Here is a 12727-nt window from a genome sequence, read left to right as displayed (position 1 = left end):
CATGGAAGGGGACTCTCCTTCCAAGCAGTAACCTCCCCCTTCCATCCTCTCCACATCCATCCCTGTATGCCATCGAACCGCTGCTCAAAGGTATGTTCACTACAGTACAGAAAATGGTTTAAAATTGTTTTATTTTAGTACAGTAAATGGTTTAAAATTGTTTTATAGGATTTTCTGACCAATTTCATACACATTTAGATAATTATTGTTGTTTAGGTACACGTTTTATTAATATTTTGGGCCTGTTCGAGTGCTTGGGAACGGAATAGAATATATACCATTATTTCTTATGGGGAAAAAAAATTCGGTACTCGAACAAATCGGAGGTCGAACACGGATCTCGAACGGATTATGGTCGAGTACCGAGGTATCACTGTAATGGAAACGCATAGTCAAGACTGGAGTACTTCAAAGTGGAATACTATCCCCGATACTGTTTATTTTGGTGATTGATTATATGAACAAGGTAATGCAAGGAATGAATGGTGTTATTCAATGGAAAAGGGGACCAGAAATTATGTGATCTTGAATACGCAAACAATATAGTTCTAATTGCCTCTACAATGGCTGAAATGTAAAAAATGATTGATAGTTTAGTACTGGAGGGGAGAAAGGTTGGATTGGCAATCAACCAGAGATAGATAGGTCATGCAGATTTAAAGTGGTGATCAAACGAATTGCCTTATTTGAACCTCTTCCAAATATTTAGGAACCACCATTACCAGCAATGGATCACATGTTAAAGAATTCAAGGAGAGAACAGGGAGGGCAGAACAAGTAAATACGCATTGAGAAGGATTGTTTTCATGAAATGACAGCAATATATAACATGTGCCAGAATTAGCAAGATGACAGGGGTGCCAAACGTGAATGATACATTATCAAGATGGAGATGGATGGGGCATATTTTGAAAAGGAAGGATGTACCTGAATGGAAGCTGCAGGGCAGGAGAGGACATGGTCGACCAAGGGAAACATGGCTGATGACAATGCAAAGGGAGGTCGGATCTGAGAATTGGGTTGAGCTCAGAGAGATGGCACAGGAGAGAGACATACGAGGTCCTATGCATACCGTGGGTGCCAGAGGATTAAGACAAGATAAAAAAATCTGGAATCCAGTATTTCAAACCGCAATTTAAATGGTTTATCAAAATAAGCTAGACACGTAATCTAGGCCAGGTATGTAACCTTAACCTCGTTGCATTGCTTATACTGAAATATATCCCTTTCTTTCCTTCAATTGTGCTCAGCTCCAAGGGAGATACACAGGAGAGCTTTGAATTTATATCGATATTTAGTGGTACAGAGTAAGCATTCTTTCTGACTAGAGTGGATTCATTCAATTTAGTAGAATGAGTGGCCAAGATCAAAATAAAAGAATATATAGGACCAGAATTCAGGTTACTATCATTAGTTTGTCAAGGCAGTGTTCTCTCCCCATCACTATAACTTTAGGCTTTTGGGAGCATTGTGAACATTGTAGAGGCTGTTTGAGGTATGAACTGCCAGTGATTTGAGCCATCTGGAAGCATTGTAGAGGAACTTTAATAACAGAATTTCTTAATTCTATACTCGCCTGTTGTTCACATCCATGCCCATCCTCCTCTCCACTGACTCAAGAGTATGAAGAGGAGGGATAACGTCGATTTCAAAAATGAAATCTGTATTGCCCGAGGTGGCCACCTGGACTTCCTACCACTTACAGCAGAGGGCTCTGTTCCTTTGCTAAGGGAGTGGATTGTCTGAAGTAAAAGACATTCTAACATTTTAAAAATTCTACGGATAAGTGTCGATTACCCCAGGCTTTTGGAGAAGAAGCAATATGAATATCAGGGGAGATTCAAAGAAATAATATTGAATTCTCTAAAAATTCTAGTTTTTCAATCACAAACTGAATACTACACAGCTTACACAAAGATGAATTATCTAACTTAAATATATTAACAAAGCATACCATAATTAATAATTTTTTTATACTCTACTATTCCTAAATCAGTTTACCTTTAGTGAAGGTATGCCTAATATGAAGTTTTTCTCAAAAGTTATACTGTACATTTCTCATCTAAACAAGCCACAATTTTAAACAAGACATTTTTGACAGAATATGATATTTTAATTATAAAATAAATTTTTGAATATACTTACCCGGTGAATATATAGCTGCAACTCTGTTGCTCGACAGACAAACTGTACAGAAAAAACTCGCCAGCGATCGCTATACAGGTTGCGGGTGTGCCCAACAGCGCCATCTGTCGGCCAGATACCAAGCTCTATGTAAACAAAGACTCAATTTTCTCCTCGTCCCACTGTGTCTCTATTGGGGAGGAAGGGAGGGTCATTTAATTTATATATTCACCGGGTAAGTATATTCAAAAATTTATTTTATAATTAAAATATCATTTTTAAATATTTAACTTAGCCGGTGAATATATAGCTGATTCACACCCAGGATGGTGGGTAGAGACCAGTAATATATGTTTACATTTTATGAGCTAAGAGTTTTTATTTCATTTTAGAAGTTATCAAAATAACAAAAACAAAATAAATAGGTACCTGGTAAGGAAGTCGACTTGAACGATTACTCTGCCTTATAAGTACGTCTTCCTTACGGAGCCTCGCGATCCTCTTAGGATGCTGATCGACCCCTAGGAGCTGAAGTATCAAGGGTTGCAACCCATACAACAGGACCTCATCAAACCCCTAATCTAGGCGCTCTCAAGAAATGACTTTGACCACCCGCCAAATCAACCAGGATGCGAAAGGCTTCTTAGCCTTCCAGACAACCCATAAAAACAACATTAAAAAACATTTCAAGAGAAAGATTAAAAGGATATGGAATTAGGGAATTGTAGTGGTTGAGCCCTCACCCACTACTGCACTCGCTGCTACGAATGGTCCTAGTGTGTAGCAGTCCTCGTAAAGAGACTGGACATCCTTTAGATAAAAAGACGCGAACACTGACTTGCTTCTCCAATAGGTTGTGTCCATTATACTTCGCAGAGATCTATTTTGCTTAAAGGCCACGGAAGTTGCAACAGCTCTAACTTCGTGCGTCTTCACCTTAAGCAAAACTCGGTCTTCCTCACTCAGATGTGAATGAGCTTCTCGTATTAACAGTCTGATAAAGTATGATAAAGCATTCTTTGACATAGGCAAAGATGGTTTCTTAACTGAACACCATAAAGCTTCAGATTGGCCTCGTAAAGGTTTGGTACGCTTTAAATAGAACTTAAGAGCTCTCACAGGGCATAAAACTCTTTCTAGTTTATTGCCTACAATCTCCGATAAGCTGGGAATATCGAAAGATTTAGGCCAAGGCCGAGAAGGCAGCACATTTTTGGCTAGAAAACCAAGTTGTAGCGAACAGGTGGCTTTTCTGACAAAAATCCGATGTTCTTGCTGAAGGCATGAATCTCACTGACTCTTTTAGCTGAGGCTAAGCATACCAGGAAAAGAGTCTTTAGAGTGAGATCTTTCAGGGAGGCTGATTGTACCGGCTCAAACCTGTCTGACATGAGGAATCTTAGTACCACGTCTAAATTCCACCCAGGGGTAGCCAAACGACGCTCCTTGGTGGTCTCAAAAGACTTAAGGAGGTCTTGAAGATCTTTATTGTTGGAAAGATCTAAGCCTCTATGCCGGAAGACCGATGCTAACATGCTTCTGTACCCCTTGATAGTGGGAGCTGAAAGGGATCGTCCTTTTCTCAGGTATAAGAGAAAATCAGCTATTTGAGCTACAGAGGTACTGGTCGAGGATACAGAACTGACTTGCACCAGTCTCGGAAGACTTCCCACTTCGATTGGTAGACTCTAATGGTGGATGCTCTCCTTGCTCTAGCAATCGCACTGGCTGCCTCCTTCGAAAAGTCTCTAGCTCTCGAGAGTCTTTCGATAGTCTGAAGGCAGTCAGACGAAGAGCGAGGAACCTTGGTGTACCTTCTTTACGTGAGGCTGACGTAGAAGGTCCACCCTTAGAGGAAGACTTCTGGGAACGTCTACTAGCCATCGAAGTACCTCGGTGAACCATTCTCTCGCGGGCCAGAGGGGAGCAACTAACGTCAACCTTGTCCCTTCGTGAGAGGCGAACTTCTGCAGTACCTTGTTGACAATCTTGAACGGTGGGAATGCGTAGAGATCCAGATGTGACCAATCTAGGAGGAAGGCATCTATATGTATTGCTGCTGGGTCCGGGACTGGGGAGCAATAGATTGGAAGCCTCTTGGTCAGCGAGGTTGCAAAGAGATCTATGGTTGGTTGGCCCCAAGTGGCCCAAAGTCTCTTGCACACATCCTTGTGGAGGGTCCATTCTGTTGGAATTACTTGCCCTTTCCGACTGAGACAATCTGCTATGACATTCAAGTTGCCTAGGATGAACCTCGTTACTAGGGAGATGTCTTGACCTTTTGACCAGATGAGCAGGTCCCTTGCGATCTCGTACAACGTCAGTGAGTGGGTACCTCCTTGTTTGGAGATGTACACCAAGGCCGTGGTGTTGTCTGAGTTTACTTCCACCACTTTGCCTCGAAGGAGAGACTTGCAGCTTTTCTTTTCAAGGCCAGATGTACTGCCAACAGCTCCTTGCAGTTGATATGCATGCTCCTCTGACTCGAGTTCCACAGTCCTGAGCATTCCCGACCGTCTAGTGTCGCGCCCCAGCCCACGTCCGATGCGTCCGAGAAGAGAACGTGGTTGGGAGTCTGAACAGCCAGGGGAAGACCCTCTCTAAGGTTGATATTGTCCTTCCACCAAGTCAGACAAGACTTTATCTTTTCGGAAATCGGGATCGAGACCGCTTCTAGCGTCTTGTCCTTTTTCCAGTGAAAAGCTAGATGGTATTGAAGAGGACGGAGGTGTAGTCTTCCTAGTGACACAAAATGTTCCACGGATGACAGCGTCCCTACCAGACTCATCCACAGCCTGACTGAGCAGCGTTCCTTCTTCAGCATCTTCTGGATGGATAGCAGGGCTTGATCTATTCTGGGGGCTGATCGTCTTGTTGTTCAGCAACGTCCTCATCAGATAGTTCCTCATCCGAAAACTGATGAGGAAACGGCAACGGAGTGGGCAACGTCTGGCTCGCTGAGTCCGGTCGCACTGGTGCATGCGTGACGGAGCCGGACGCAACATCATGGAACTGCTGCACAGTCTGTGAACTGTCAACAACCATGGGTGCGCGAGGAAGCACAGCGTCCACCCGAGACTGTCTAGACCGTCTGGGTTGTGCAGTCAACACCATACCGGGTTGCTGAGGTTGACGCACTGCGTCAAAACAAGTCACCTCTGCTGGTTGTTGAACGTCCTGAACATCAACAACCACCTCCGAGCGTCGCTTAACGTCAACGTGCGGCTGGCAACCCACACTGGGTCGCATCGGTGGAGGAACCACCTCAACTGGCAGACGCGAGAAGGTTACCTCAGCGTCAACAGGACGCACAATCGACCGGTTGGAAGGTTGTTGGCCAGAAGGTTCGGCAGCAACCTTCTCCGCATTAAAGTCCTCTATCAAGGATGCAAGCTTGGACTGCATGTCTTGCAGCAAAGCCCATTTAGGGTCTACGGGAGCAGGTGCGGCAACAGACGGGGTTAGCGACTGAGGCGGTACCGCTTTCCATCCCTGAAAGCCTTGTTTATGCATGACATAATTGTACAGCAAAACTTCAAAGGCTCGAAAACAGTTGTAAAGTTGACCTGTAAAAAACTTGGAGCGTCTCCTGGCCAGGCGCCAGGGAGAGTCTACGAGATTTGAGAAGTCTATCTGGGCAGAGGCATGATCTCCCAAGCCGAGAACTTCTCTCGTGTCATATCAGACTCTCGCTCTATAAGCCAGTTTAAAAGAAGGGAAAGCAAAGGCTGTATCCCCCAAACTCCTCCTGGTGATAAACCAGTCGCCTAGCAAACGTAAAGCTCCCTAGGAGAGCGAGAGAGCACTAGCTTATAAACAACGGCTTCGAAGTAGCTAGGCCTAGTGTAAGCTCTGACGTTTAGGCGAACGAGGAGCAGCAGTTACAAAAGATCCGGACAAAGATCCTTAAAAAAAATCATCATGATTTAATTAAAGTCCATAGAGGGCTAAGCAGCTTTAGGCTCCTCTCCATCTGACAGAGTCCTCAAGGGAATATCAGTAGGAGGGGGAACAGCAACTTCCTCATCTACAGGAACCTTGTCCGATAAAAGCTGAGTCTCAAGCAAGGGAGAGACCTACCGTGGTGGCAATGCTTTACAAGCAGAGTCCACACTCACTGGTGCATTAGTAGTGGACCAGGACGCAACATCATGTAACTGCCTGACAGTCTGTGAACTGTCAACAACTGAACTGTCAACCACAACAGGTGCGTGAGGACGCACAGCGTCCACTCGAGACTGCTTTGACTGCCTAGACTGAGCAGTCAAAACAACTCTAGAATGCGGGGGTTGACGCACAGCGTCAAAACAAGTCAACTCCGATTGTTAGCGAACATCTTGAACGTCAACAGGAGCATCAGCAAGTGGCCTAACGTCCAAATGCGGCTGAAAATCCACACAAGACCGCATCGAGTGTGGTTCTAAACAACCTGACTGACGTGACTTAGCTACGCCAACGTCAACAGGAAGCACAAAGGAACGTTAGGTTGGCTGAAAGCCAGGATATCGATGAGATAAACGGCTAGACTCAACGGACTAATCGGCAGAATAGTCTTCCATAAGGGAGGCAAGCATATTCTGCATGTCTTGCCGTACAACCCATTAAGGATCAACGGAAATGGTTGTGGTAAGAGACGAGGGTAACGTCTATGACCGCAACACTTTGCCAACAAAAAAGACTCTCGGAATCTGTGTTACGCTTTTGTTAGGCGGCGAGCAGTTATCCGATGACTGCATAGGGTCCGAGCTGTCCTAATGGCTGTAACCAGGACGCTGGACCTGTCCTGAAAGGACTGGCTTTCGCTTAAGGGCTTCGAAACCTTGAGGTTTCTTATGCGAAAAGCCTTCGGATGACGAGGAGAAAAACGTCTCTCTCGTCTTATGGTAGGGGAGATCTTGGTAAGATACACCCGATACCATAGAGGGAGACGTCTGTTCGTTGATCAAGGCCTCTCGAACCCATAAGTCGTTCGACATTACTTCTCCCCTGTTTGGGAGCTTGCAAGAGGTCCCGGACTAGGTGAACGACAGGCACGAACAGACGAACCCTCGGACGCAACACTGTAACACTTTGCGCAATATCACTTTATCACTTCAATTTTCTGTTTTGCACTTATTTCACTGAAATTGAAACTTTTACTGATTTCTACCTGAAGCACGCAATTCTACCCTTCATCAAAAGGTAGTAATTGCGAAATCAGTCGTATAATGCAAGCTCATTAATACCAGCAAAAAACAGAAAACATATTTTAAAATAAAAAATTCAGTGGCTGGGGAAGAGACTAAACACTAGATCATATAAACTACGTTTTCAATCTCTCACCGCACATAGCCTGGGGACGAGAATAAAAAACTAAAAACGTTTTATCCTTTCTCCCCGTACAGAGACTAGGGACGAGAGTAACTCGAGAACAACGTTACCCGCTTGAACGGAACGTTTTCTCTCCTCTCTCTCCCTCCGTCTCTATCTCTCTTTCTCTCTTGATTTCGCACCTAAGAGAAGAGCCCAATTACATTTCGTCAAAAAAACATGTTATTTGACCAAAGGAAAAAACTGAAAGGTTTTTCAATTAAAAAGTTCCTTTAAAATAGAATTTAAAACATTTAAGCCTAGAAAGAATGAACAAAACGTCAGAATCGATTTACTCTTTCTGCAAAGTGAAACCGTGATACACTCTCTATCTATCGTAACGATAGAGCGCATGTTGAACGTCCTGAACGTCAACAACTGCGTAGCATAAATAAACTAAACGTTAGTTCATCTTTGAAAACAGTACAAAGACTATTCAAAGAAATTCTTTCATAAAATATTTCATTTAAAAAGTTTTAAATCCTTAGCTCTTTAAAAGCTATTTACGATATAAAGGGCTCAACGTTGATTAACTTCGGTTTCCAAGTTAGGACCGCCTACTCTCAGGAAAGGTCGCATATAAACAAAACATTAAAATTTGTTTTTATGTTTATAAATGGAAAGTTAATCGAAGAGGCCTAATAAAGGGGGAGAGATATAAAATATATAGAGGAAAATCTATAATTAATTTATAACGTGATAAGATAATTACTAAAAACCTAAACACACTTCCGTCTCAGGGAAGGGTCGGCCATTTAAAAGTCAAAGAAAGTCCATACTCTCTTTGTCACCAAAATTTAAATCTATCCAAAACGAGTTCAAGATTTAAGATGAAGATAAAACACCTGCACTGCGAAAGCTCAAACCAGAATATAGTACTTCACCAAAGATGATGGGAAAAACTCCAGGTTTCAACAGCGAGTAAAGTACGTCTTGTCGACACGTCGACAGAGAGAAAATTGAGTCTTTGTTTACATAGAGCTTGGTATCTGGCCGACAGATGGCGCTGTTGGGCACACCCGCAACCTGTATAGCGATCGCTGGCGAGTTTTTTCTGTACAGTTTGTCTGTCGAGCAACAGAGTTGCAGCTATATATTCACCGGCTAAGTTAAATATTTAAAATGGTTAATGCTAAGCCAAAGCAGTAAGATGATAAAGGAAAACCAATCCAAGTACTTAGATTTACAGGCAGTCATTAATCAATATTATTGGTATTATCTATCAATTGCCAAGCTACAACCTTAGTTGGAAAAGCAGGGGCCCCAACAGAAAAAATAGCCCAGTGAGGAAAGCAAACATGGAAAAATAAAACATTTTAAGAAAGGTACCATTAAAATGTTATTTTGATAATAAAATAAATTTCTGAATATACTTACCCGGTGATTATATAGCTGCAACTCTGTTGCCCGACAGACAACTCTACGGTAAAAACTCGCCAGCGATCGCTACACAGGTTGCGGGTGTGCCCAACAGCGCCATCTGTCGTACAGATACCCAGTACTCAATGTAAACAAAGACTCAATTTTCTCCTCGTCCCACTGCGTCTCTATTGGGGAGGAAGGGAGGGTCCTTTAATTTATAATCACCGGGTAAGTATATTCAAAAATTTATTTTATTATCAATATAACATTTTTCAATATTTAACTTAGCCGGTGATTATATAGCTGATTCACACCCAGGGGGGTGGGTAGAGACCAGCAATATATGTTTACACTTTTATGAGCTAAGAGTTTTTATTTCATTTTAGAAGTTATCAAAATAACAAAAACAAAATAAATAGGTACCTGGTAAGGAAGTCGACTTGAACAATTTCTCTGCCTTTTAAGTACGTCTTCCTTACGGAGCCTCGCGATCCTCTTAGGATGCTGATCGACCCCTAGGATCTGAAGTATCAAGGGTTGCAACCCATACAACAGGACCTCATCAAAACCCCTAATCTAGGCGCTCTCAAGAAATGACTTTGACCACCCGCCAAATCAACCAGGATGCGAAAGGCTTCTTAGCCTTCCGGACAACCCAAAAAACAACAATAAAAACATTTCAAGAGAAATATTAAAAGGGTATGGAATTAGGGAATTGTAGTGGTTGAGCCCTCACCCACTACTGCACTCGCTGCTACGAATGGTCCCAGTGTGTAGCAGTTCTTGTAAAGAGACTGGACATCTTTCAAGTAAAATGACGCGAACACTGACTTGCTTCTCCAATAGGTTGCGTCCATTATACTTTGCAGAGATATATTTTGCTTAAAGGCCACGGAAGTTGTTACAGCTCTAACTTCGTGCGTATTCACCTTAAGCAAAGTTCGGTCTTCCTCACTCAGATGTGAATGAGCTTCTCGTATTAACAATCTGATAAAGTCTGACCAAGCATTCTTTGACAAAGGCAAGGATGGTTTCTTAACTGAACACCATAAAGCTTCAGATTGGCCTTGTAAAGGTTTAGTATGCTTTAAATAGAACTTAAGAGCTCTAACAGGGCATAAGACTCTTTCTAGTTCATTGCCTACGATCTCCGATAAGCTGGGGATATCGAAAGATTTAGGCCAAGGCCGAGAAGGCAGCTCGTTTTTGGCTAGAAAATCAAGTTGTAGCGAACAAGTGGCTTTTTCTGACGAAAATCCTATGTTCTTGCTGAAGGCATGAATCTCACTGACTCTTTTAGCCGAGGCTAAGCATACCAGGAAAAGAGTCTTAAGAGTGAGATCTTTCAGGGAGGCTGATTGTAACGCCTCCAACCTGTCTGATATGAAGAATCTTAGAACCACGTCTAAATTCCATCCAGGGGTAGCCAAACGACGCTCCTTGGTGGTCTCAAAAGACTTAAGGAGGTCTTGCAGATCTTTATGTTTGGAAAGATCTAAGCCTCTATGCCGGAAGACCGATGCCAACATGCTTCTGTAGCCCTTGATAGTGGGAGCTGAAAGGGATCGTCCTTTTCTCAGGTATAAGAGAAAAACAGCTATTTGAGCTACAGAGGTACTGGTCGAGGATACAGAAACTGACTTGCACCAGTCTCGGAAGACTTCCCACTTCGATTGGTAGACTCTAATGGAAGAAGCTCTCCTTGCTCTAGCAATCGCACTGGCTGCTTCCTTCGAAAAGCCTCTAGCTCTCGAGAGTCTTTCGATAGACTGAAGGCAGTCAGACGAAGAGCGTGGAGGCTTTGGAGTACCTTCTTTACGTGTGGCTGACGTAGAAGGTCTACCCTTAGAGGAAGACCACTGGGAACGTCTACTAACCATCGAAGTATCTCGGTGAACCATTCTCTCGCGGGCCAGAGGGAAGCAACTAACGTCAACCTTGTCCCTTCGTGAGAGGCGAACTTCTGCAGTACCTTGTTGACAATCTTGAACGGTGGGAATGCGTAGAGATCCAGATGTGACCAATCTAGGAGGAAAGCATCTATATGTATTGCTGCTGGGTCCGGGACTGGAGAGCAATAGATTGGAAGCCTATTGGTCAGCGAGGTTGCAAAGAGATCTATGGATGGTTTTACCCCAAGTGGCCCAAAGTCTCTTGCACACATCCTTGTGGAGGGTCCATTCGGTTGGAATTACTTGCCCTTTCCGACTGAGACAATCTGCTATGACGTTCAAGTCGCCTTGGATGAACCTCGTTACTAGGGAGATGTCTTGACCTTTTGACCAGATGAGCAGGTCCCTTGTGATCTCGTACAACGTCAGTGAGTGGGTACCTCCTTGTTTGGAGATGTACGCCAAGGCCGTGGTGATGTCCGAGTTAACTTCCACCACTTTGCCTCGAAGGAGAGACTTGAAGCTTTTCAAGGCCAGATGTACTGCCAACAGCTCCTTGCAGTTGATATGCATGCTCCTCTGACTCGAGTTCCACAGTCCTGAGCATTCCCGACCGTCTAGTGTCGCGCCCCAGCCCACGTCCGATGCGTCAGAGAAGAGAACGTGGTTGGGAGTCTGAACAGCCAGGGGAAGACCCTCTCTAAGGTTGATATTGTCCTTCCACCAAGTCAGACAAGACTTTATCTTTTCGGAAACCGGGATCGAGACCGCTTCTAGCGTCTTGTCCTTTTTCCAGTGAAAAGCTAGATGGTATTGAAGAGGACGGAGATGTAGTCTTCCTAGTGACACAAATTGTTCCACGGATGACAGCGTCCCTACCAGACTCATCCACAGCCTGACTGAGCAGCGTTCCTTCTTCAGCATCTTCTGGATGGATAGCAGGGCTTGATCTATTCTGGGGGCTGATCGTCTTGTTGTTCAGCAACGTCCTCATCAGATAGTTCCTCATCCGAAAACTGATGAGGAAACGGCAACGGAGTGGGCAACGTCTGGCTCGCTGAGTCCGGTCGCACTGGTGGATGAGTGACGGAGCCGGACGCAATATCATGGAACTGCTGCACAGTCTGTGAACTGTCAACAACCATGGGTGCGCGAGGAAGCACAGCGTCCACCCGAGACTGTCTAGACCGTCTGGGTTGTGCAGTCAACACCCTACCGGGTTGCTGAGGTTGACGCACTGCGTCAAAACAAGTCACCTCTGCTGGTTGTTGAACGTCCTGAACGTCAACAACCACCTCCGAGCGTCGCTTAACGTCAACGTGCGGCTGGCAACCCACACTGGGTCGCATCGGTGGAGGAACCACCTCAATTGGCAGACGCGAGTAGGTTACCTCAGCGTCAACAGGGCGCACAACCGACCGGTTGGAAGGTTGTTGGCCAGAAGGTTCGGTAGCAACCTTCTCCGCATTAAAGTCCTCTATCAAGGACGCAAGCTTGGACTGCATGTCTTGCAGCAAAGCCCATTTAGGGTCTACGGGAGCAGGTGTGGCAACAGACGGGGTTAGCGACTGAGGCGGTACCGTTTACCATCCCTGAAAGCCTTGTTATGCGTGACATAATTGTACAGCAAAACTTCAAAGGCTCGAAAACAACTGTGAAGTTGACCTGTAAACAACTTGGAGCGTCTCCTGGCCAGGCGCCAGGGAGAGTCTACGAGAATTGAGAAGTCTATCTGGGCAGAGGCATGATCTCCCAAGCCGAGAACTTCTCTCGTGTCATATCAGACTCTCGCTCTATAAACCAGTTTAAAAGAAGGGAAAGCAAAGGCTGCATCCCCCAAACTCCTCCTGGTGAAAAACCAGTCGCCTAGCCAACGTAAGGCTCTCTAGGAGAGCGAGAGAGCACTAGCTTAAAAACAACGGCTTCGAAGTAGCTAGGCCTAGTGTAAGCTCTGACGTTTAGGCGAACGAGGAGCAGCAGTTACAAAAGATCCGGACAAA

Source organism: Palaemon carinicauda, chromosome 13 (genome assembly GCF_036898095.1).
Source record: "Palaemon carinicauda isolate YSFRI2023 chromosome 13, ASM3689809v2, whole genome shotgun sequence".
NCBI lineage: Eukaryota > Metazoa > Arthropoda > Malacostraca > Decapoda > Palaemonidae > Palaemon > Palaemon carinicauda.
Note: the sequence above shows the minus strand (reverse complement) of the source record.